The sequence below is a fragment of the Phacochoerus africanus genome, chromosome 13 (assembly GCF_016906955.1).
Source record: "Phacochoerus africanus isolate WHEZ1 chromosome 13, ROS_Pafr_v1, whole genome shotgun sequence".
Lineage (NCBI taxonomy): Eukaryota > Metazoa > Chordata > Mammalia > Artiodactyla > Suidae > Phacochoerus > Phacochoerus africanus.
The window spans coordinates 46272616-46295521 of record NC_062556.1 but is presented as its reverse complement, the minus strand read 5'-3'; the positions used below and the strand labels follow the sequence as shown (position 1 = coordinate 46295521).

General features: G+C 40.1%; 1 protein-coding gene across 10 annotated transcripts in view; it reads left to right on the top strand.

Moving 5' to 3' along the window:
• Positions 1–22906, top strand: part of KLF12 (KLF transcription factor 12) — a 495578-nt gene that overhangs the window by 26471 nt on the left and 446201 nt on the right. The window lies entirely within an intron of this gene.

The following is a 22906-nucleotide window of genomic DNA, read 5'->3' as shown; positions in this document are numbered from 1 at the left end:
ATACTATATTAAAAATTTTATTTGGTAGTTGAATGCAGTTTTTAATTGCATGATTTTTGAATTTCTTTCTTTAAAATAAACTAGTTTATAATTTTTTTACTTTTGGTTTTCCTGTTTCATTGAGATATAATTGACATATAGCACTATGTAAGTTTAAGGTATGTATGGCATAATGATTTGACTTAACATACGTTATGGTGTGATTACTAAAATAAGTTTGGTGAGCATCCATCATTTCATATAGATACAAAGTATTTCCTTGTAATGATAACTCCTAGGATTTATTCTCTCAACAACTTTCATGTATGACATACAGAGTGTTATTTATATTACTCATGTTGTACATCGCATACATGTTTGACTTGTTTATCTTATAATTGGAAGTTTGTACCTTTTGATCACCTTCATCCAAATCCCCTTTTCTACTCCTCTGATCTTTTTTTTCCATGGACTTGTTTTTTTTTTTTTTTTTTTTTTGCTATTTCTTGGGCCGCTCCCGCGGCATATGGAGGTTCCCAGGCTAGGGGTCCAATCGGAGCTGTAGCCGCCAGTCTACACCAGAGCCACAGCAACACTGGATCCGAGCCGTGTCTGCAACCTACACCACAGCTCACGACAACGCCGGATCCTTAACCCACTGAGCAAGGGCAGGGACCGAACCCGCAACCTCATGGTTCCTAGTCGGATTCGTTAACCACTGCGCCATGACGGGAACTCCTGTTTGTTTGTTTTGAAGTATAATTGACCTACAACACTATGTTAGTTCCTGGTGCACAACGTAGTAATTTGATATTTCTATACATTACAAAATGATTATCTTGATAAGTCTAGTTGGCATCTGTCACTGTACCAAGATATTACAGGGTAACTGATTATATTCCCCATGCTGTACATTTCATCTTTGTGGCTCATTTATTTTGTAACTGGAAGTTTGTTCCTCTTGGGCAACCACTTGTTTGTCCTATGACTTTGTTTCTATTTGGTTAGTTTATTCATTTGTTTTGTTGTTTAGATCCCGCTAAAGTCATATGGTCTTTCGCTTTCTCTGTCTGACTTATTTCACTTAGCATTATAGCTTCTGGTTCCATCCGTAATGTTGCAAATGGCAAGGACTCATTCTTTTTTTATTGCTGAGTAATATTTCACGGTAGATAGAGGGATGTACTACATTTTCTCTCTCCATTCATCTACCAATGAGCACTTAGGTTGCTTCCATATCCTGGCTATTGTAAACAATGCTACTAAGAACATGGAGGCTCATATATCTTTTCAAATTAATGGTTTTGTTTCCTTTGGAAAAATATCCAGAAGTGCAGTTGCTGGATCATATGAGAGTTCTGTTTTTGAGTTTTTAAGGGAACTTCATACTGTTTTCCATGTTGGCTACACCAGTGTACATTCCTACCAACAGTGCACAATGGTTCTCTTTTCTCCACATCCTCCTAACACTTGTTATTTGTTGTCTTTTTGATAATAGCCATTCTGACAGGTGTGGAATGATATATCGTTGTAGTTTGGATTTACATTTCTCTGATAATTAGTGATATTGAGCACTTTTCATGTGTCTGTTGGCTGTCTGTATGTCTTCCTTGGAAAAATGTCTATTTAGGTTCTCTGTTTTTAATTGGATTGTTTGTTCTTTTAAATGTTGAGTTGCATGAGTTCTTTGTGTATTTTGGATATTAACCCCCCATCAGATATATCTTGTGCAAATATCTTCTCCCGTTCAGTAGGTAGCCTTTTCATTTTGTAGACAGTTTCCTTCCCTGTGCAAAAGCTTTTTAGTTTGCTAACTCATTTTACCATTTAAAAAATATTCAAGCTTAGTACATTTTTTTCTATTTTCTGTTGCATTTTCTTTCTATTTTTTTTTCTCATTTTTTAAATTTTATGGCCACTCCTGCAGCAAATGGAGTTTCTTGGAAAAGTGTGCATCCAAGCCACAGCTGGGACCTACATCACAGTTGCAGCAAGGGAGAATCCTTTAGCCCACTGTGCTGGGCTGGGGATCAGCCCGAGGTGCTGCATTCAGATTCTTAACCTACTGTGCCATGGCAGAAACTCCTCTGGTGAGTTTTCTAATCGGTTATTTCAGAGTGACTGGATTACATACATCTATTTGTCTTTTTGCCTTTTCTAGGGCCACTCCCACAGCATATGGAGGTTCCCAGGCTAGGGGTCTAACCAGAGCTGTAGCCACCGGTCTACGCCAGAGCCACAGCAACGTGGGATCCAAGCCGCATCTGCAACCTACACTACAGCTCACCAGCTCACGGCAATGCTGGATCCTTAACCCACTGAGCAAGGCCAGGGATGGAACAGGAAACCTCATGGTTCCTAGTGGGATTTGTTAACCACTGTGCCATGACGGGAACTCCTGGATTTTATATTTTTTAGTTGAAAAATCTGATTTATAATTTCTACGTTCTGGTATTTGTTTAAGAGTCTTTGTCCAAGGGTATATGATTAACTTAGAATTTCTGCGTATATTTAAAAGCAGGGTATATTGACTCTTAGTATAAAATTTGATGTAAATTTGCTAACTTTCGTCTTTTGCTCTTGAAGAGTTCTGCTTAGCTCCTTGAAGAAAGATAATATGTAAATGAATATTGTTTAGCCTTTCTCAGAGTTGTGAAGCAATTGGAATCAGTAGAACTTTCATGAAGAAGTTGACTCCAAGCGTTTCTAAGAAAACCAGAACTAAATAGTTAGACATAGATACGTTCTATGATACATCATTCCACACCTGTCAGAATGGCTATTATCAAAGAGACGACAAATAACAAGTGTTAGGAGGATGCGGAGAAAAGAGAATCATTGTGCAGAGAACATAACTTATTCAAGGAGTTGAGGGACATACTTTAAAATAATTTAGAAAGAGCCTTTTTCTGACTTCTGTAGAGAGTGTTAAGCATCTGTAGTACATATAGTTTCTTAGGTGGATAATGCCGAATACAGGCATCTCCACTTTGGTTCTTTCTGCTTGCCCCTCATCAGCTCATGCTCTGACCAAGCTTACATGCACCATCTTTCACATTCAGGGCAGGTCTTTTGTTTCTGGCTGTGCCTGCAGCGTGTGCGAATGTTCCCGGGCCAAAGTTCGAACCTGCACCACCACTGCGCCCCAAGCCACCGCAGTGACAAATCTGGATCCTTAACCCGCTATGCCACCAGGGAACTTTTAGGGCATGTCTTAGTGGCTTAGCTTTCCTTGATTTCTTCTTTCTGATATGTGGTTGATTTTTTTCTCTCCCTCTCTCTACACACACACACACACACACACACACACACGCGCGCGCGCGCGCGCGCGCGCACGCGCTCCTCATACTTAAACAAGTAGAACATAAAATGATCCAAAAAATAATGAGTTAACATGTCTTTTCACTCTTATTTCTATAGAGAGCCGATGATCTTGAAACTCTGCTTATTTCTTTATCTTAGCTTAGTGATACTGTGATTACAAAGTTTGACTGGAAAGTTTGAAGAAAAATTGCTCAGGGACTCTACCCAGAGTATTTGCTCTTAGAAATTGAATCCTGAATACACGTGTGTTCCATAGAGGCGGCTTTATTCTTTTTTCTTTTGAGCTATTTTGAATGGGAACTAACTTTCCTGCCAAGACTTTGCTATCATAATACAGAAGAAGAACAGGAAAGACTTTCCTGAATTGTTTGGCTTGGCTGTATTTTGTGGTCAGTGGGAGATAGATTTGAGTTGCTAAACATCTTACTGTCTTGACAGAGAAAAATACTTGGGTTGGAGCAGGTGTCTAATAATCATCTATTTAGCATAACACAATTACTGTTTTCTAGGCAGTTTTTCGAATATAACTTAATTTACAGTCTTGATAACCCAATGAAAAATGCAGACTTTCTATCAGCAGTTTTGTATGTACGTGTTGATTTTTTTTCTCTAAAAGATGTCACTGTTTCTTACCAATAAAGATGAACATTTTGAAAAATTCTGAACATTTGCTAATTAAAAAAAACAATTTACGTCTAGAAGTGTAGTGTTGAGTAGAAGAAACGGGAATTCGATTGTAACGTGCCCTAAGGTAGTCTGTTTTATTATGTTAGAAACCATTAATTTTCCCTTGTAGTCAAGTATCATCATGATTTCACCAATACTTAAAATAATAAATGAACTTTTCAGATAATTATGTGAAAATGTTAAGTATTTAAACTCCATTTTAATGTCTAAGAGGTTCAATTAAAAATTATTGCAGATATTGGTAGAGATACCTGTATTATCAAGATCATCTCAAATATTATTTTCAGTAGATATCTTTTTAAGGGTCTGCAGGCATTTCCTGTCTACAGGTAAAGCCCAGATGAAGCCTTTAATAGCTAGTAAGTACCAAATGTGATTATGAAATATAATTGACTGTGAGTGCCTTGAGGACAGGGACAATGCTTTATAAATAGCTTTGGATTCCCAGTAACTGCGGTACAAGCTACCTAGAATAGGGGCTCAATCAAGTGTGTAAAATTCAATTACACCATTTCTTTTTAAAGCTGACAAGAAATTGCCATCTCATAACTACCTTAATTTTATTACAGTAAGAGGTGATGCTGAGAGCATCAGTGTCTGAGCTTGAGTCTCTCTCTCTCTTTTTTTTCCTTCTCTGCTCTCTTTCTCCTTATCAGGGTAGGAAAATTGCTTTCCTGCCTTTCTTGTTTCAAACACCTTCTTCCTCTTCTCCTTTGGAGATCATTAGACACAGTGTGTTTTTAGTTTTTCTCCTTTTGTTTTCAGGGCTTGTGCATTGCATGATTTGAACAAGCACTTCGTCCTGTCCTGGAAAAGTTCCTTCTTCAGAGGCTCTGTTTCTGTTAACATGCGTTAAGTTTGGAAGCCAAGTGATGCAGTGTGTGTGTCGTTTCCCTCCCCCCCACCGTCCCCACTGGTGACAAAAGCCTGTGCATTCCATTCCCTAGGAATTTACTCTTTTACCAAAGACTCGTTCCCTCCCTTTTCTGTATTTCTCTTTTCCTTGCTTGCCTTCTCTGTATTTTTTTTTTTTTCCTTAGTGGATTCACCTTCAGTAATGTCAGATTATTCTCTCTGTGTTGTATGATGCTTCTAATTAAACCATCTCAGATATAATAATGTTTTAATTTTATTGTTCTTTCTTTGTTTCCCATTTTCCCTTTATCAATCAGATGGGTATTTTTAAAAATGACAAACAGAGAGCCTGTGGTAAAGTTAGAGATAATTGGGGACAAAATTCTGTTTTTGGAGATTTAAAACTCATGGAGTTGTATTTCTTTGGAGAATTCTGAAATGGTTGAGTAAGTCACTATTTCCTTTGACAGTTATCTCCTGACCTTTCTTACAGAGCATCAGGACTGCATAGTTTTGTCTTCAGCTTTCTTAGGGATTGATAAATACAGTCATCCAGTAAACCTTGTATTTATTTAGTCAAAGAACAGATCTTTCTTACCAGCACTGAAACAATCCTTATCTTATACTGTACTTGGCCCTGGTGATGTGCCAAATATAATGGTGACCCAGCCTGCTGTGAACTGTGCAGCTTATGGTCTTAAAAAAAAAAAAAAGATAACATAATTTCAGAAATTCATAAAATTGGCTAAAGAGCTATAGAGGAAAAGTACATGGAGCTAATGTAGAACCCCTATGGAAGCATAAGAGGAACCAAATCTACCTTAGTCATGTTTATTCGTCAAGTTTAAAATATGAGAGCCTGTCTGTTCATATGTTATCTCATAGTCACTGTGGTTTGTTATGATGGTTCTCGTCCGTATTGCTAGTCTGTTGCTTCCTAAGTGAAATCTAATGAATTTAGAAGTTAATAGGTTTAATAAGTAACAGTATATGTGTTCATGGACGTATACATTGAACTAGGAAAATGTTTTCTTGCTGGAATATTTTTGACTCCTGGGATTGTGTACTAGCTCTAGCTGTGGTCATGTTTTCTCTCTCTGAGACTGGGAAAATGCTGCCATGAATGGAAATAGGGAGCAGCTGAGATTAAGGTGGGGGGGCTGGGGATAAACCGTAAAAACCGTATCTGACTTGACCAACAAAATGGGGTCCTCTGATTATTCAAGACATAGGGTACATGAGTTCCCTGAAACCATAGGACATTGACAAAGCACTTAATTTTTAATGATTCAGAGGACACACGAGTCAAGAAATTTCGGTATCTTACTCATCTTTATGAATTTTAATTTATATGAATGTGCAGAAATGTCAGCCTGTAAATTTATGCTTGAATAAATGTTGGAGAACACAGAGCATGAATTTACTCATTCACTGAATATCTACCTGCCCAAGAGGAATAATGATGCAGCGCTCAAAACGGTCTAGAAATAAAGTATACAAATCATTGAAATAATGCACTAAAAATATGTTCAACTGTGACTTGCAGGCCCCCCTAAAACACTTCATCTGGGAAATTTCCTTATCCTTATGTGCTTCTCAAAAAAATGTGTGTGTGTGTGTGTGTATTTTAATAATAGGATTAAATGAATTTTATAACCTAGTTTTAGAAAGGTAATTTTTCCGCTGGGAAAATTGTACTCACTTTTGTTGTAATAAATTAACTTTTTCGGATCTATTACAAGTCATGTTTTAACTAATAACTTCATCTACCTCTAACAAAACTATAATTTGTCTCTAGGTCACTATGTAAACTGTAATGCTAGGTAAAGTAGGTCTCATGTTGCATGGATGAGTTATTTGTGTAATCGCTGTACGTTATTTGATGGTACCATAATAGATGAAGCCTTCTGAAATCAGGCAGAATTGAACTATGGCTCATCAATACATATTCATAGTGATTTTGAAGTTGTCGCTTTCATTTTGGATCATTTCAAGGAAAGTGAGACATTTCCTTAATTGTAGTTATTTATGTTTTCCCTTTGAAAAGATCTATAAAGTTAAAAAAAAAAAAGCACATTTATAACTTAGCTAAATACCTCTAATTGAAGATTGGACTTCGTTCTTCAGAATTCTCTATAGGCTGTACTTATTTCTTGTTAGTGACTGCTAGTAGCCAGCATATCCCTGTCCTGCTCTATCTTCTGTCTGTCTTGCTGCCTGCTTATCTATCTATCCATCTATCCATTTTTTTTAAGGGCCATACCTGCGGCATATGGAAGTTCCCAGGCTAGGGGGTCACATCGAAGCTGCAGCTGCCGGCCTATACACAGCCATAGCAATGCCAGATTCGAATTGCGTCTGCAAGCTACATCACAGCTCATAGCAATGCCAGATCCTTAACCCACTGAGCGGGGTGAGGGATCAAACCTGTGTCCTCATGGATACTCGTCAAGTTCATTTGGGAGCCACAATGGGAATTCCTTAATTTATTTATTTTCAACGTTTTTTTGGCTGTACCCGCAGCATGTGGAAGTTCCTAGGCCAGGGATTGAACCCACGCCACAACAACGACCTGAGCCACTGCAGTGACAATGCTGGGTCCTTAACCCACTGAGCCACATGGAAACTCCTACTCTATTTTAGCTCTAGAGTATCCCTGAATGGGTATTTTCCGTGCTGCACTGTTTTGTTATTTCGTAGCACTTAGACGAACATCTTTGTGCACAAATTCTTTGGATCAAATTATCGTTTTAATTTCACACCATGGAGAAAGCCTTAAATGACCAGCTGAAAGGATACTCCTATTTAGTAATTTTAAAGATGTTAACTGAAAGTTTTGTCAACAGCTGGGATGTAATTGTACAGTGTCCTAGGATTTGTTTTCTGATGGAACTTTGAAAAATAATAATTTTGAAAATTATTTACTTAGAAATAATTTAAAATTTATAGCACTTGCCTTGAGCAGTACATTTTTTTCATTTCACCATGGTTCCTCCATGGTATACCTCGCTTGCCCATTATTGCTGGCCTTGTAAAACGTGTGAGCATACGCTGGTGCCCCATTGACCCTAAATATTTCAGTGCATACTTGCCCAAGAAAGAACACTTACACATAAGCTCCATTCAGTGAGTTCCAAGTCAGGAAGTCACCTGGGTAGAATGCAGCCAGCCCTCCTAACCGCAGACTTCATTCTTATTGCACCAGCTGTCCCGTTGCTTCTCTCTTTTCCCTTCTGGTCGGAGATCCATCTAAGAATTTACACTGCAGTCAGAGGACATGCCTCTGTGCATCCCTTGAATCAGGACTGTTTCCTCAGTCAGTCATTCCTGTCTCTCGAATACAGAGTATGGACCTACATTCTGCAGGAAGACCTTCAGTCATAGACGATGCAGGTTTTGATCAGCTGCTCGTGGGAGTGTCTCCCAGATTTCCCTCCCTTAAAGGCACCGTTTCCCTCTTTGTGATTGCTTCCTGCTGTCAGGGGAGGTAATCTGAGATCACACCCAGATCCCTTTCTTCATCAAATCTCCACCCACCATGAAGAGTCTCTGTCCACTGACGTCTCGTGCCAAATCAGCTAATGCAGTGATAGTTGCCAAATGGTGATTTTCATTTTCTGTCATTCCTCCTATTGGTAATTTGCTTTCTGGAAGAGCTTTCCCTTCTCATTTATTTTTTTCATATATCGCAGATTTCAGGTTTTTTTTCAGGGAGTTACGGTTCATTACTAGTCTTCCTTCCTTCCTTCCTTCCTTCCTTCCTTCCTTCCTTCCTTCCTTCCTTCTTTCTTTTCTTTCTTGGCTGCCCCACGGCACATGGAGTTCCCAGGCCAGGGATCAGCTCCGAGCCATAGTTGAGATCTAAGCTGCAGCTGTGGCAATGTGGGATCCTTAACCCACTATGCCCGGCCAGGGATCGAACCTGCGTCCCAGCGCTCCCAAGACACTGCCAGTCCTGTTGCACCATAGAGGGAACTCCTAACCTTATTTATTTTGATGCTCGTATTGTCCCAGATTTGGCAGAAGGAAACCCCTTCAGAGTAGCGTATGTATTTTTTGACACATCCTCACAATCTTATTTTGTGACACAGTAAGCTGTTTCAGGCTCGTCTCACACTTTCCTTGCCCCCTCCTTACAATGAGCTCTGTCTTTTCAGGTAACCCTGGTTCCTTTTAGTAGGGGATGGTATTCAGAAACTAAAATCTGGGCCCTCTCAACAGACACTAGGAAACACGTCCACATATGCATGTATGCAAGCATTTTTACACACATACACACACCTATAAACACTTCACCCTATAGCTATGCCTATATTTATGTGTATATGTATCTTAAAAATGGAGTTCATAATTATACTTACAGTTCTTTTTTTTTCTGTCTTTTTGTCTTTTCTAGGGCTGCTCCCTTGGCATATGGAGGTTCCCAGGCTAGGGGGTCTAATCGGAGCTGTAGCCGCTGCCTACTGCCTAGGCCAGAGCCATAGTAACGCAGGAATGGAGGAACCTCTGCAACCTACGCCACAGCTCACGGCAGCGGCAACGCCGGATCCTTAACCTACCGAGCAAGGCCAGGGATTGAACCCGAAACCTCATGGTTCCTAGTCGGATTCGTTAACCACCGCGCCACATCGGGAACTCCTATACTTCAGTTCTAATCCAACATGTATTTCTAGTCTTTACCCTTTCTATGTAAATACTTGCTCCAGTAATGAAAAACCTGGCCCTAGTTAGCGTCAGCATAGCCCTTATTTGCTCAGTCATTTTACCTGTTTTCCCTGTCCACTGTCTGTCTCATTGTGTGCTGTCTTTTGCCGTCCATCCCCACTGCCCCGTGTCCTTGGGTCCCTCGTGTGTAGCTGCCACTGCCATCAGCGCTTCTCCTCTCTGCCCTCAGCTTTGCTCGTGCTTGGTGCCTGAGGGCCCACCTACCTGCATGTGTCATTCTTCTCCCGGCAGCTCTTCATGTCCTTGGGTGCTGCTGGGCAGACAGTACTCTAATATTTTATGGTCTGCTTTGTACCATTTTATATAGCATCTTTAGCACTGTTTTTAGAAGGTGGGTTTTTTTGTTTGTTTGTCTTGCTTTTGGCTGCTCCCGTGGCACATGGAAGTTCCTGGGCTCGGGATCGAATCCGAGCCCCAGCCTGTGATCTACATTGTGGTTGTGGCAACACCAGATCATTTAACCCACTGCTCCAGAGATGCTGCTATCCCGTGGCACCACAGCGGGAACTCCTAGAATGTGTTTGCTTAAAAAAAATGATCAATTTGTTTATTATTTATTTTTAAAGTTTTATTGGAACGTAGTTGTGTTACAGTGTCGTGTTCCTTTGAGGTCATTCACAGCAAAGTGATTCAGTTATACATATAGATTATTACAGAGTATTGAGTAGATTTCCCTGTGCTATACAGTGGGACTTTGTGGCTTATCTATTTTATATATGGCAATGTGTATATGTTAATCTCATACCTGGAATTTATTCCCCCCACCCGGTGTTTCCCCTTTGGTAACCCTGAGTTTGTATTTGAAATCTGCGGGTCTGCTGAATTAAATATGATGAATTTTACAAAAAGGGAAGAATGGATGTTATGGAAGTTCTCCCCTAGAATCCTGTCTTCTTGTCTTCTTTCTCCTCCAAGAGTTATGGAATGAATGACTTGGTGTTTGCGGTGTGAGTGTGATCGGGGGCTAGGCTAAAGGAAAGCCTCGGAGAATTGCAGGGTCTGAGGATGACACCAGCCCTTGGTTTCATGGTCTTGCATTGTCTTCCTCTCTTGGTCAGAGGAAAGGCTATTTTTTCTGACTCGTTTTCTGCCTGGTCGGAGGATAATAGCCAATGTTTCTGCGATGTGTATTTCAAAGCATCTGTATGCTTGTGGGGTATGATGCGGGGCAAAGCTATTTCTCTAAAACCATTGATGGAATTAATTAATTAGGAATATATGTCCGAAAATGAATCGTAAAAATTGCCTTTCCTAACCTTAGAAAGTAAACACATGTGAATGAAATGTCACTCATTTGTGCTAAAAAACAAGGCCTCTGGTAACATATTATCACTTTAAGGATTTTGAAATATTCAGTGTAACATATTATGACTCTAAGGATTTTGAAATATTCAGTGTCCCATGTGAACCTCTTTGCTTAAATGTACACCTTTTTCCGTTTTGAACCTAATTGCTTGGTAATATTTTAGTGCTACGTAATCCATGTAGCAAAATATTTTCTAAAAATTGTTAAGCCTATGATGAAGACTCCTGGCATAGACATTTGAAAACAAAGGTTACCAGGGTCTGATTTATCTAATGACTCTTTCCTGTGGTATTGACTAAACATCTGGGAAGTATGCATTCCTGCCTTATGGCAAAAACCATGTGTGAGGTTTGATATGGCCATTCATTATTCAGTATACAGATCTCCAGGGCACGAGGCCTAAAGAGTGATGGAGGCTTAAAGGAGCTTTAGAAATCATCTGTCTTCTGTAGATAAAGGTAAAGGGGCTTGCACTAGGTTATAGAGCTTGAATGCAGTAGAACCGGGGGCCCGGATAGAAATTTCGCTCTCATGGCTCTCAGTGAAAAATCTGTGCCTGAGGTCTTAGTGTGTTTGAACTTGGTGGTGATGGTGGTGGTGATAATAATAATAACAACAATGAATTTCATAATTATAATAATATATCTATATAAAATCATCGAAGTATATGTTATAAAATTACATAAGTAATTATATTCATCATTATAATAATTATATAAATAATAATTATGTAATAACAATTACTATTATTTGATGAGTCTAACAGTTTGTAACACCAAGCGTTTGCCAGGAGCTAAGCAATCCCCGTGGTTAGCAATTACCTGGATCATTTTTACCCTCAATTAAAGTGGGCACAGTGTTCTCTGGCCAGTGTGTAGTTTCAAGATTCTGAGCAGTGAGTTCAGCTTTAGCCGTGAATGATAAACTGAAAACTCTGAATTGCCTTTGGCAGTCTGGCTGAAACGGTTACGTTCCTAGGATCAGGATTTCCGGGATAGTAAGAGGTGGATGGTACAGGGGAGAATGTAGAGCCGCCGCACCTAAGTAATCAGTTCACAGCAGAGGCTAAATGTGGCCTTGTGAAAATTAGTTTAGCTGGTTATTTCCCTTTCTTAGTTTCTTTTTTGGATTTTTACGTATCTTTTTGTTTATGTATTTTGTCTTTTTAGGGTTGCACCTGCAGTGCATGGAGATTCCCAGGCTAGGGGTTGAATCGGAGCTATAGCTGCTGGCCTACACCATAGCCACAGCAACACTAGGTCCAAGCCACGTCTGTGACCCACCCCACAGCTCATGGCAATGCCGGATCCTTAACCCACTGAGTGAGGCCAGGGATCAAACCCGCGTCCTCATGGATACTAGTCAGATCTGTTTCCACTGAGCCATGACGAGAACTCTGGATGTATATGTATCTTAAAGGGGAGAGAATAGAACATTAAATTCTGCATATCTGTGGGGTGGGCCGTAGATGCCCCTGTAAGTCAAAATGAATATTTCAAAAAAGTATTTGGAGGAGCAGTTCGTAGAACGGGGCTTGTAGTGTGGAAAAATACCAAGTTGGTACTCTAGAAAAAAAAGTTGCTTTGCAATTGCAGGCATTTAAATCATCAAAGCCCATGAATATATGTATAACATTTTAGAGTATGCTATGTGGTTAAATGTTGGGAAAATACTTAAAAATGTGTTAAAAATGTTGGGATGCAGTGTCTGAATCTTGTTAAGCAGCAATCTCAGCAGCAGATAGTGTTTGGATCTTTGGGCCTGGGTTGTGATGCCTTACTCGTTACTGTGATTTAATAATGGCTTTTAGAAATTTGAAACTGTCTAAACAAGCTCTGCAGTCATGTTGAAAACCCATCCATGTTGTGATTTGTGCCTCACGTTTCCTCCTGTATGTGGTTGTTGATGAAAGAAAAAAAGTCAGAGATGTTTAGGGATTATGGACCTAGCAAAGATCTACGGTAATAGGTGCAGTACACACGCATCATCTTCTCAGAGTTGAAAAGTTCTTTAGGGAGTGTCTGTCGTGGCTCAGTGGTTATCAAATCCGACTAGGAACCATGAGGTTGAGGGTTCGATCCCTGGCCTTGCTCAGTGGGTTAACGATCTGGGGTTGCCGTGAGCTGTGGTGTAGGTTGCAGACGCAGCTCTGATCCTGCGTTGTTGTGGCTCTGGCATAGGTTGGCAGCTACAGCTCCAATTCCACCCCTAGCCTGGGAACCTCCATATGCCATGGGAGCAGCCCAAGAAATAGCAAAAAGACAAAAAAAAAAAAAAAAGTTCTTTGGCAGCTGTCTGTAGACGTGATACTCCATTGTACTTTCTGAACAAGTCATGCATCCCCGAAAATCTTCTTTAAAAAAAAAAAAAGCCAAAACAAAAACAACCCCCCCCACCCCTATTTTATAGTAAAGCCCTTCAAACTTACCAGTTTTTCCGTCTTGGAATAGAGTGTTTAGGGATTCTTTAGAGACAAGATAGTTTCTGAACTTGGTATTTTGTACTCATTTAAAAAAATTTTTTTTTAGGGTGACACCCATAGCATATGCAGTTACCAGGCCAGGGATTGAATCCAAGTCACAGCTGGGACCTACATGGCAGCTGCAGCAATACTGGATCCTTCAACCCATTGCACTGGGCTAGGGATTGAACCCGCGCCTTCCACAGTGATCTGAGCCACTGTAGTCGGACTCTTAACCCACTGTGCTACAGTGGGAACTCCTTTGTATTCATTTTTAACTGAATTGATATTACCACCTCATAAGCTAGACATTTTTCCTTTTTTAAAAAAGTTACAAACCGTGATTCTGAGAAGTGAGTTAATTTACCCAAGGAAAGAGATTTGGAATTCGAACTCAAAAATGGCTGACCTGATGTTTCTAATAAATCCTGGCTTTTAGCATCTTTTTGTCTGGCCTTTCACATAATGAGTTAAGCTAAATGCCACAACCCATGTTGGGCACTTGGTCAACTAGATCATAGGCTACTTTCCAGCTTTTTGAAGCTCTCTGGGCAGACTTTCTTACTGTTTGTTCTTCTTTCCACCTCAGGAGAGGAAACAGGCTGGGAAAGTGATATTCTTCCTCCCTGCTCCTTTCGTGGTGATTTCATGGACACTGGAAGGGAACTTTTTTTTCCCTTCTAATAGGCAGTAACCACATGCGTGAGCCAAGGATAAAAGGCAAATATACTGGTAGAGTTTCCTCGCCTGTAGGTAGAACCTGCTGCGTCTCCTAGGAAACAGACATGATTTACAAATATTGATTTGGGGAAAGCGCGACGGAAATCCTAGGCCATTGTTGCTGCCTTTAGAATAGTTTTTCTGAAGAGAGCAAGTTAATTGAATCCTTAATGATCGCCTGTTATGGAGACTGCCTCTTTCATTGAGGTGATTCTGTGAAATTTGGACTGAGGGTCCTTAGGATTGTAATCTTTGCTGCCTGGGTGGTTTCTTTGTTGGAGAAATGGGGGAGATCTTTTTTTTTTTTTCTTTTTCTTCTTTTTTTCCCCTGTAGCTGAGTGTAGTCTGCTAAGCAGCCCTTTGGTTTTCTGCGCACCGTGCATGAATGCCTGTGTGAAAGGGGCATTGGGCACAAAGGAGGGTAAATGTGATTTCAGATGCAGCCTAGAGTTTAACGAGAATGATATACACTCTTACAGTCAGTCTTAGGGTAGACTTTTGGAGTCGTTTGAACCCGGTATCTTTTTGTACCCGCAATTCGGATGAAAACCTTCTGAATTTTGTAACTCAAAGGGGAAGAAGAAAATCTCCAGAAACAGCCTCTGAGCCCTTGTCAGCAAATTCATAGAAGGAACTTGCTGGAAGGAACTGCTCGGGATGTATGTGTGAAAGTTGAGCCTCTTCAGACCAAAAGAGCTGACTTGATGGTGGGGTGACAGATAACAGGCATCTGGATTGGGGAACCACCAGCTTCCTCGGAGGGTGTCATGAAGCTGTGAGAGATACAGGGGGTGTGTGTGTGTGTGTAACTCTGTGTCCTTGATATCATCCCCAGACCATGCCCAAGACCACCCACCCCACCCAGCACAATACTGGAGTCCGATATGGGGCTTGGCAGAAGTCACTCCTCTCTGAAACTAATGTTCCAAATGGTAACCCCACATCACGAAGAAGAGTTAACGTGTTCAGTACATTCTTTGCAAGAAATAGGAAATACGTAATGCAGCTTAGAGACGTTGTCTTTAAAAAATTACAATTAGAAATAATAGCACCGAAAATGTTCACTGTAACAGAAATTCAGCCCTCTCGGAGGATTTATTCCTTGCGGATTCTAGATAATTGAGGCTTCTTCGCTGCATAGAGTTGTATTGTCATAACCCCCTGACATTTCTAATCTGAAATCTCATGTGCGGTTTTCAATCACATCTCAAGAAAGATATGGATCTGAAAAAAGGGAAATGAACTGACTTTTGTTCTACCTGGGGATTTGAAAAATTTGAACTTTTCCGGCTGGGGTGTGTAGGATATGAGTCTATAAAAATGCAGACTTTATTGATGAAATTTTAGACATCTATAAGAGAACTGCGTTTTCCTATGAAATCTGAAAGATGTTTAAGTCTAAAACAAATGAAATCATAACTCCAGATAGTGAGTAGAATAATTGTAGAATATATTATATGAGGTCTTTATTTCTGAAAACAGGGAGCTTCAGAAATGCTTTAAAAATGTAGGAAGAGGAGTTCCCGTTGTGGCTCAGTGGTTAACGAATCTGACTAAGAACCATGAGGTTGCGGGTTCGATCCCTGGCCTCGCTCAGTGGGTTAAGGATCCGGTGTGGCCATGAGCTGTGGTTTAGGCTGCAGACGCAGCTCGGATCTGTTGTTGCTGTGGCTCTGGTGTAGGCCGGTGGCTACAGCTCCAATTAGACCCCTAGCCTGGGAACCTCCATATGCCACAGGAGCGGCCCTAGAAAAGGCAAAAAGACAAAAAAAAAAAAGTAGGAAGATCATTAGAACACTAGTGCTACAAGCCTTTCTGTGTGTGGAACAAAGCATTGACTGAGTCCCTCCCATGTGCCAGGCCTGTGCTTCCTCCTGGGGGATTCCTAGCCCAGTCCTTGCCCCTCAGGAATGCACATCTGGTGAGAGGGTGTGGCCCTAAAAAATGAAAAAAAAAAAAAGCCATAATAAAACTGCTGCCCTTTGCTTTCTCAGCTGTCAAAGGATTAAAGCATAGATAATTTGAATAAACAGGATTTTAAACTTTTCAGCTATGGGTGCATGTATTTGCGTGCGTGTACAACAAATACTTGCAAATGTAGCATACATGAATAAAAGATGGATCTAAGTACATAAAGTTATATATATCAGAATCTATAAATACTGATTTAAGTTTTTCTTTTTTTTAGGGCAGCATGTGCGGCCTATGGAAGTTCCTAGGCCAGGGGTTGAATTGACTGGCCTACGCCACAGCCACAGCAACTTGGGATCCAAGCCGTCCTTATCGGCAACCTACACCACAGCTCACAGCAACGCTTGATCCTTAACCCACTGAGCGAGGCCAGGGATCGAACCCGAGTCCTCATAGATACAAGTCGGGTTCGTTACCACTGAGCCACAAAGGGAACACCCATGATTTAAGATTTTGAATTCATGTTTGTGTAACTTAAATATGGAAAAACCCCTAGCTTTTTTTTTTTTTAATTGTTTTGCACTAATAACTGTAGTATACTTTGAAATATTTGAGAAAATTGGTTCTTCTCTAAGGAAGGAATGGCTTTCATATGTTTTTGGTTGGTAACTTATGTTGAAATCAGAGTGGTTTAAATAATGACTTGCTATTTAAACCAAAGTAATACTCCTTTATGTTAGTTTGTGTTTTTCTTTCTTTCTTTTTACTTATCTAGAGAAATTGAAATTGGCTTGACGTATAGTGTATTGATTATAGTCTCTTTCACTCTATATAATTTTTAGAGCATTTCTTGACACTATATATATATTTGTTTGTTTATGATGATGTATTTTGGAAAACCTTACATTACAACTTTAGAGCTGGGATCTTCTTTAAAAAATAATTTAGTTTAATTGTTTCAAGTTATTTACAAGCAAATTATAATAATCATAGTTATTTCTAATTTACAGAATTCTTTTTTATTACATGGAACTCCAGCTTTGCCCCAATCTATGACCTCTGTATTTTAATATCTTTATTCTTTGAGTAACGTTATTTTTGGACAGTCTTGTCAGCACCAGCAACTAAAAAAGGAGCAGTGGAATCTGGGAAGTGGGAGACTTTCTAGATTTGTGTAAGTGTCATGTCAATTATATTTATTAATAAATGGGGCATAATTGTAAGAACTAATGGACACTGGATGTGATTGCTTCATATAGGCGGTAGAAGGAAAAGGAAAGACCTATTTTTTTGTCCTTTTTAGGGCTGCACCTGCGGCATGTGGAGGTTCCCAGGCTAGGGGTCCAATTGGAGCTGCAGCTGCTGGACTACACCATAGCCACAGCAACACGGGATCCAAGCCACGTCTTCGACCTAACACCACAGCTCATGGGGTCCTTGACCCACTGAGCGAGGCCAGGGGTCAAACCTGCATCCTCCTGGATACTAGTCAGGTTTGTTACTGCTGAGCCACAATGGGAACTCCGAAAGACCTGTTTGTGATAAGGGAAAATAACTGAATATTTTTTAAAAAATAGGAGATGAGTAGAATTCCCATTGTGCCACAGCAGAAACGAAGCCGACTAGGAACCACAAGGTGGTGGGTTTGATCCCTGGCCTCGCCCAGTGGGTTAAGGATCCAGCGTGGCTGTGGCTGTGGTGTAGGCTGGCAGCTACAGCTCCAATTTGACCCCTCGGCTGGGAACCTCCATGTGCCGAGGCTGCGGCCCTAAAAAAAAAAAAAAAAAAAAATAGGAGACGAGTGACCAGAAGTGCACTTTCTTTCCCATATCTGGGGTTTGTTGCCCCTGTCCATCCTCAAAAGGTTATCAGTCTCCTAAAGATGTTCCTGCTGACTCTTGTACCTCAGCAGAGCACATGCAACAGCCCCTGCCATTGCTATGCTTATCCAGTTGAATCTTTAACAGGTGTTTCCTTTGGGGTGCTGGTGGCTTATGAAGCCCTACTTTGCTGTCAGGGAGGGAACTTTTCAAGGAAGGGAGCCACATGGTGCAAATATTAATGTGAAAAGCTTAGTCTGAGCAGCAGGCAGATTGGGTTTAATGGGGAGAAACTTGAGTCAAGGAGACCAGGTAGAAAGTCTGGAATTCTGGCCTACATTAAAATAAGGACGTTTTGGAATGCAAGAAATGGGTATAATTAAGAGCCCTTCATAAAGGGTGTTTTGACTCCTGACAATACAGGTGTAGAGAAAGAAGGGGAGAGGAAAAGGGGCTCTGAAGTTTCAGGGTTGGGTGATTTGAGAGATGCCATTCACATGAGGACACTACGGGAGAGCTGACCTGGTGTGGGATCCTGAGCTTAGTGATGGCCAGGTTATGTGTGAGCTGATAGTAGTGCTGCATTTGAGTGGCCATGTGCTCATATGGTTAAAATTCTGGAACTGAAGCTCAGGGGAGATCTTCTGAGCTGGAATGAGTTTGACCATCAGGTTCTGAGTGAAGTTTTGGGATGTGAGCCAGTACAATGGGGGGAAACATAATTCGCCTTTCTCCCAAAATGGCTGTTTCAAACCTTGCCTCCAAGGAGTTCCCATTGTGGCTCAGTGGTGAATGAATCCAACTAGGAACCATGAGGTTGCAGGTTCCATCCCTGGCCTCGATCAGTGGGTGAAGGATCCGGCATTGCCATGAGTGTGGTGTAGGTTGCAGATGTGTTTCGGGTCTGGCGTTGCTGTGGCTGTGGTATAGGCTGGTGGCTGCAGCTCCGATTGGACCCCTAGGCTGGGAACCTCCATATGCCACAGGTGCGGTCCTTAAAAGACAAAAGACAAAAAAAAAAAAAAGCCTTGCCTCCAAAATTCGATCTGTTCCATTTATCCACTACATTTCCTACCTTTGTGATTTAGATAATTAAGGTGTGTTTTGTGTTGAGTAAAGAACGTGAACTCAAACTGACTTTTTTTTTGTCTTTTTGCCTTTTCTAGGGCCACTCCTGCAGCATATGGAGGTTCCCAGGCTAGGGGTGGAATCGGAGCTGTAGCCACCGGCCTACGCCAGAGCCACAGCAATGCGGGATCCGAGCCGAGTCTGCAACCTACACCACAGCTCATGGCAGCGCCGGATCGTTAACCCACTGAGCAAGGGCAGGGATCAAACCCGCAACCTCATGGTTCCTAGTCGGATTCGTTAACCACTGCGCCACGACGGCAACTCCCCAAACTGACTTTGATAGTAAAGGAGAGTTTGGTCAGATGCCAGAAAATCCAGAGGTAGGTAGGTCTTCAGCATTAGTTTGGTTTAATGTCTCAATGGTATCCAGTATCTCTGTGTCTTTCTGTGTCAGCTTTAGCGTCAGTACAGCTTCTTCTCAAGTGTGCAGGAGTGAGAGGGGAGGTATCTGCTTTTGCACTTGTGTAAAGAGAAGAACTTGGCTACAGGCAGCTCTTTCAGGTGAGGAAGCTTCTTTCTTAGATTCCACTTGTCATGAAGATGCTGTAATTTACCATGACCATGGCTGTCTTTTCAGTCATTCAGATCTTCTTTAATTTCTTTCAGTAGTATCTTATGACTTTCAGGGTGTAGATTTTGTCCTTGCTAAATTTATTCTGAAGTATTTTTCTATTTTGATGCAGTTGTAAATAGAATTATTTTCTTTTTTAATTCAGGTTAATTCGTTGATTTCACATTTACAACACAGTGATTTGATATTTGTAGATACTGTGAAATGATCACCACAAGAAGTCTAAACATCCATCATCATACCTAGTTACAGTTTTACGTTTCCTGTGATGAGAGAAGGTTTACTCTCTTAGCAACTTTCAAATATGTAGTACAGTATTGTTAACTCTCTGTAGACATGTTTTCCAAAATTCATTTTTGGGTTGTTTATGCAAGTATAGAGAAACCAGGAGATTTTTGCATATTTATTTTTTCTTTCTTTTTATGGCCCCACCTGCCGCGTATGGAAGTTCCCAAGATAGGGGTTGAATTGGAGCTGCAGCTGCCGGCCTGTGCCACAGCCACAGCAACTTTGGAACCCAGCTGCATCTGTGACCTACACTGCTGCTTGAGGCAGCGCTGGATCCTTAACCCAATGGGCAAGGCCAGGGATTGAACCCACATCCTCATGGACACTGTGTTTGGTTCTTAATCTGCTGAGCCAAGCGAGAGTTCCTGCATATTGATTCTGTATCTTGCAACCTGTTGAGCTCATTTATTAGTTCTAATTTTTTAAGTGAATTCTTTAGAATTTTTGTATATGGGCTCATTTCATCTGTGAATAGAATTAGTTTTACTGCTTCCTTTCCTATGCGATTGGCTTTTATTTCTTTTTCTTGCCTAATTACTCTGGCTAGAGCTTTCAGGAGAGTATTGAAGAGACGTGGCAAGAGTGGATTTTCTTTTTTTCTTCCTGATTCAGGGGGAAAGTTTCTAGTCTTTCACCATTATATAATATGTAATATGTGTGTGTGTGTGTGTGTTTTGTAACTGCCTTTTATCATATTGAAGAAATTCTCTTCCTAGTTTGCTGAGTTTTAATGAAGGAGGATTGGATTTTATCAAATGCTTTTATTGCATTTATTGATATGATCATGTTTTTTTTTAAACTATATTGATATGGTATTATTATGTTAATTGATTTTCATATATTAAACCAAGCTTGCATACTTGAGATAAATCCCACTTGTCAGGATATGCGATTCTTTTTCTATGTTGCTGGATTTCGTTTGCTGGTATGCTGTTGATTTTGTATTCATATTCATAAAACATACCAGTCTATAGCTTTGCTGTGATATCTTTATTGGAAATAATTCTTTTTAATTTTTTCTGCTTTATTTAATTTATTAATTTTTTGTTTTTATTTTTTCTATTATAATTGATTTATATTGCTGTGTCAATTTCTGCTACATAGCAAAGTGACCCAGTCATAGATACATATATATGAAGATATATATAATACACATTCTTTTTCTCACATTATCCTCTATCATATTCCATCACAAGTGACTAGATATAGTTCCCTGTGTTATACAGCAGGATCTCATTGCTTATCCACTCCACATGCAATAGTTTGCATCTACTAACCCCAAACTCCCAGTCCATCCTGCTCACTCCTCTTCCCCCTCAGGAGCCACAGGTCTGTTCTCCAAGTCCACGAGTTTGTTTTTTTTCTGTAAAAAGGTTCATTTGTGCCGTATATTAGATTCCAGATGTAAGTGATATCATATGGAATTTGGCTGTCTCTTTCTGACTTACTTCACTTAGTATGAGAGTCTCTAGTTCCATCCATGTTGCTGCAAATGGCATTATTTTGTTCTTTTTTTATGGCTGAGTAGTGTTCCACTGTGTATATATACCACATCTTCTTAATCCATTCATCTGTTGCTGGACATTGAGGTTGTTTCTTGGCTATTGTGAATAGTGTTGCAATGAACATAGGGATACGTGTATCTTTTTCAGTGAAAGTCTTGTCTGGATATATGCCCAGGAGTGGGATTGCTGGGTCATCTGGTAGTTACATATTTAGTTTTCTGAGGTACCTCCACACTGTTTTCCATAGTGGTTGTACCAATTCACATTCCCACCCACAGTGTCGAAGGGTTCCCTTTTCTCCACACCCTCCCCTCTCCAGCATTTGTTACTTGTGGACTTGTTAATGATTGTACCATCTGTATATCTTCTTTGGAGAAAGGTCTGTTCAGGCCTTCTGCCCATTATTCATTTGGCTTGTTAGTTTTTTTGTTGTTGAGTTGTATACGTTGTTTGTATATTTTAGAGATTAAGCCCTTGTCAGTTGCATCGTTTAAAACTATTCTCCCATTCTGCAGGTTTGTCTTTTTGTTTTTTTTTAAATGGTTTCCTTTGCTGTGCAAAAGCTTGTCAGTTTGCCTAGGTCCCATTTGTTTATTTTTGTTTTTATTCCTGTTGCCTTGGGAGACTGACCTAAGAAAACATTTGTAAGGTTGATGTCAGAGAATGTTTTGCCTATGTTCTCTTCTAGGAATTTTATGGTGTCTTGTCTTCTGTTTAAGTTTTTAAGCCATTTAGAATTTATTTTTGTGCATGGTGTGAGGGTGAGTTCCAGTTTCATTGATTTCCGTGCAGCAGTCCAGTTTTCCCAGCACCACTTAGTGAAGAGACTGTCTTTTCCCCGTTTTATATTCTTGCCTCCTTCTTTGAAGATTAATTGACCATAGGTGTCTGAGTTTACATCTGGGTTCTCTATGCTGTTCCATTGTTCTGTCTGTTTTGGTACCAGTACCACACTGTCTTGATTACCATAGCTTTGCAATATTGCCTGAAGTCTGAGAGAGTTATGCCTCCTGCTTGAATTTTGTTTCTCAGGATTGCTTTGGCAATTCTGGGTCTTTGATGGTTCTGCATACATTTTTGGATTGTTTGTTCTAGTTTGGAGAAAAATGTCATGGGTAATTTGATAGGGATTGCGTTGAATCCATAGATTGCTTTGGGTAGCATGGCCGTTTTATCATTTTTAAATGCCTAGTGTAGATTAACTGCAATATTTACCATGTTATTGATGACTGATATTTCTTAATGAGGTTATTTAAGTGCACACGTTAAATAAAATGTCATATGAATTAGTCTTTATAATCACATCTTGAAGAAGTTTACTTTTAATTACTCTTGGAAAAGGAACACAGTAATGCCTATTTTTACAGTGGATGACAAAATCTATTGTATTCATGTGCCTGATGTGCTTTCTTTCCACAATTTAATCTATCTATCTGTCTATCTGGTTTAAGTCTTTTTTGACTCTCTGTATGTGTGTTTATAGGCCTTTATCTACTTCATTATTTACCTGAAAAATGATGAATATACTATAGTATAAATAAGGTAAAATAAATTTTATGGAGATTAAGCTTGGATTTGTATTTTGGGTTTTATTACTTTTTTGATGGTTAGGACATGAGAATT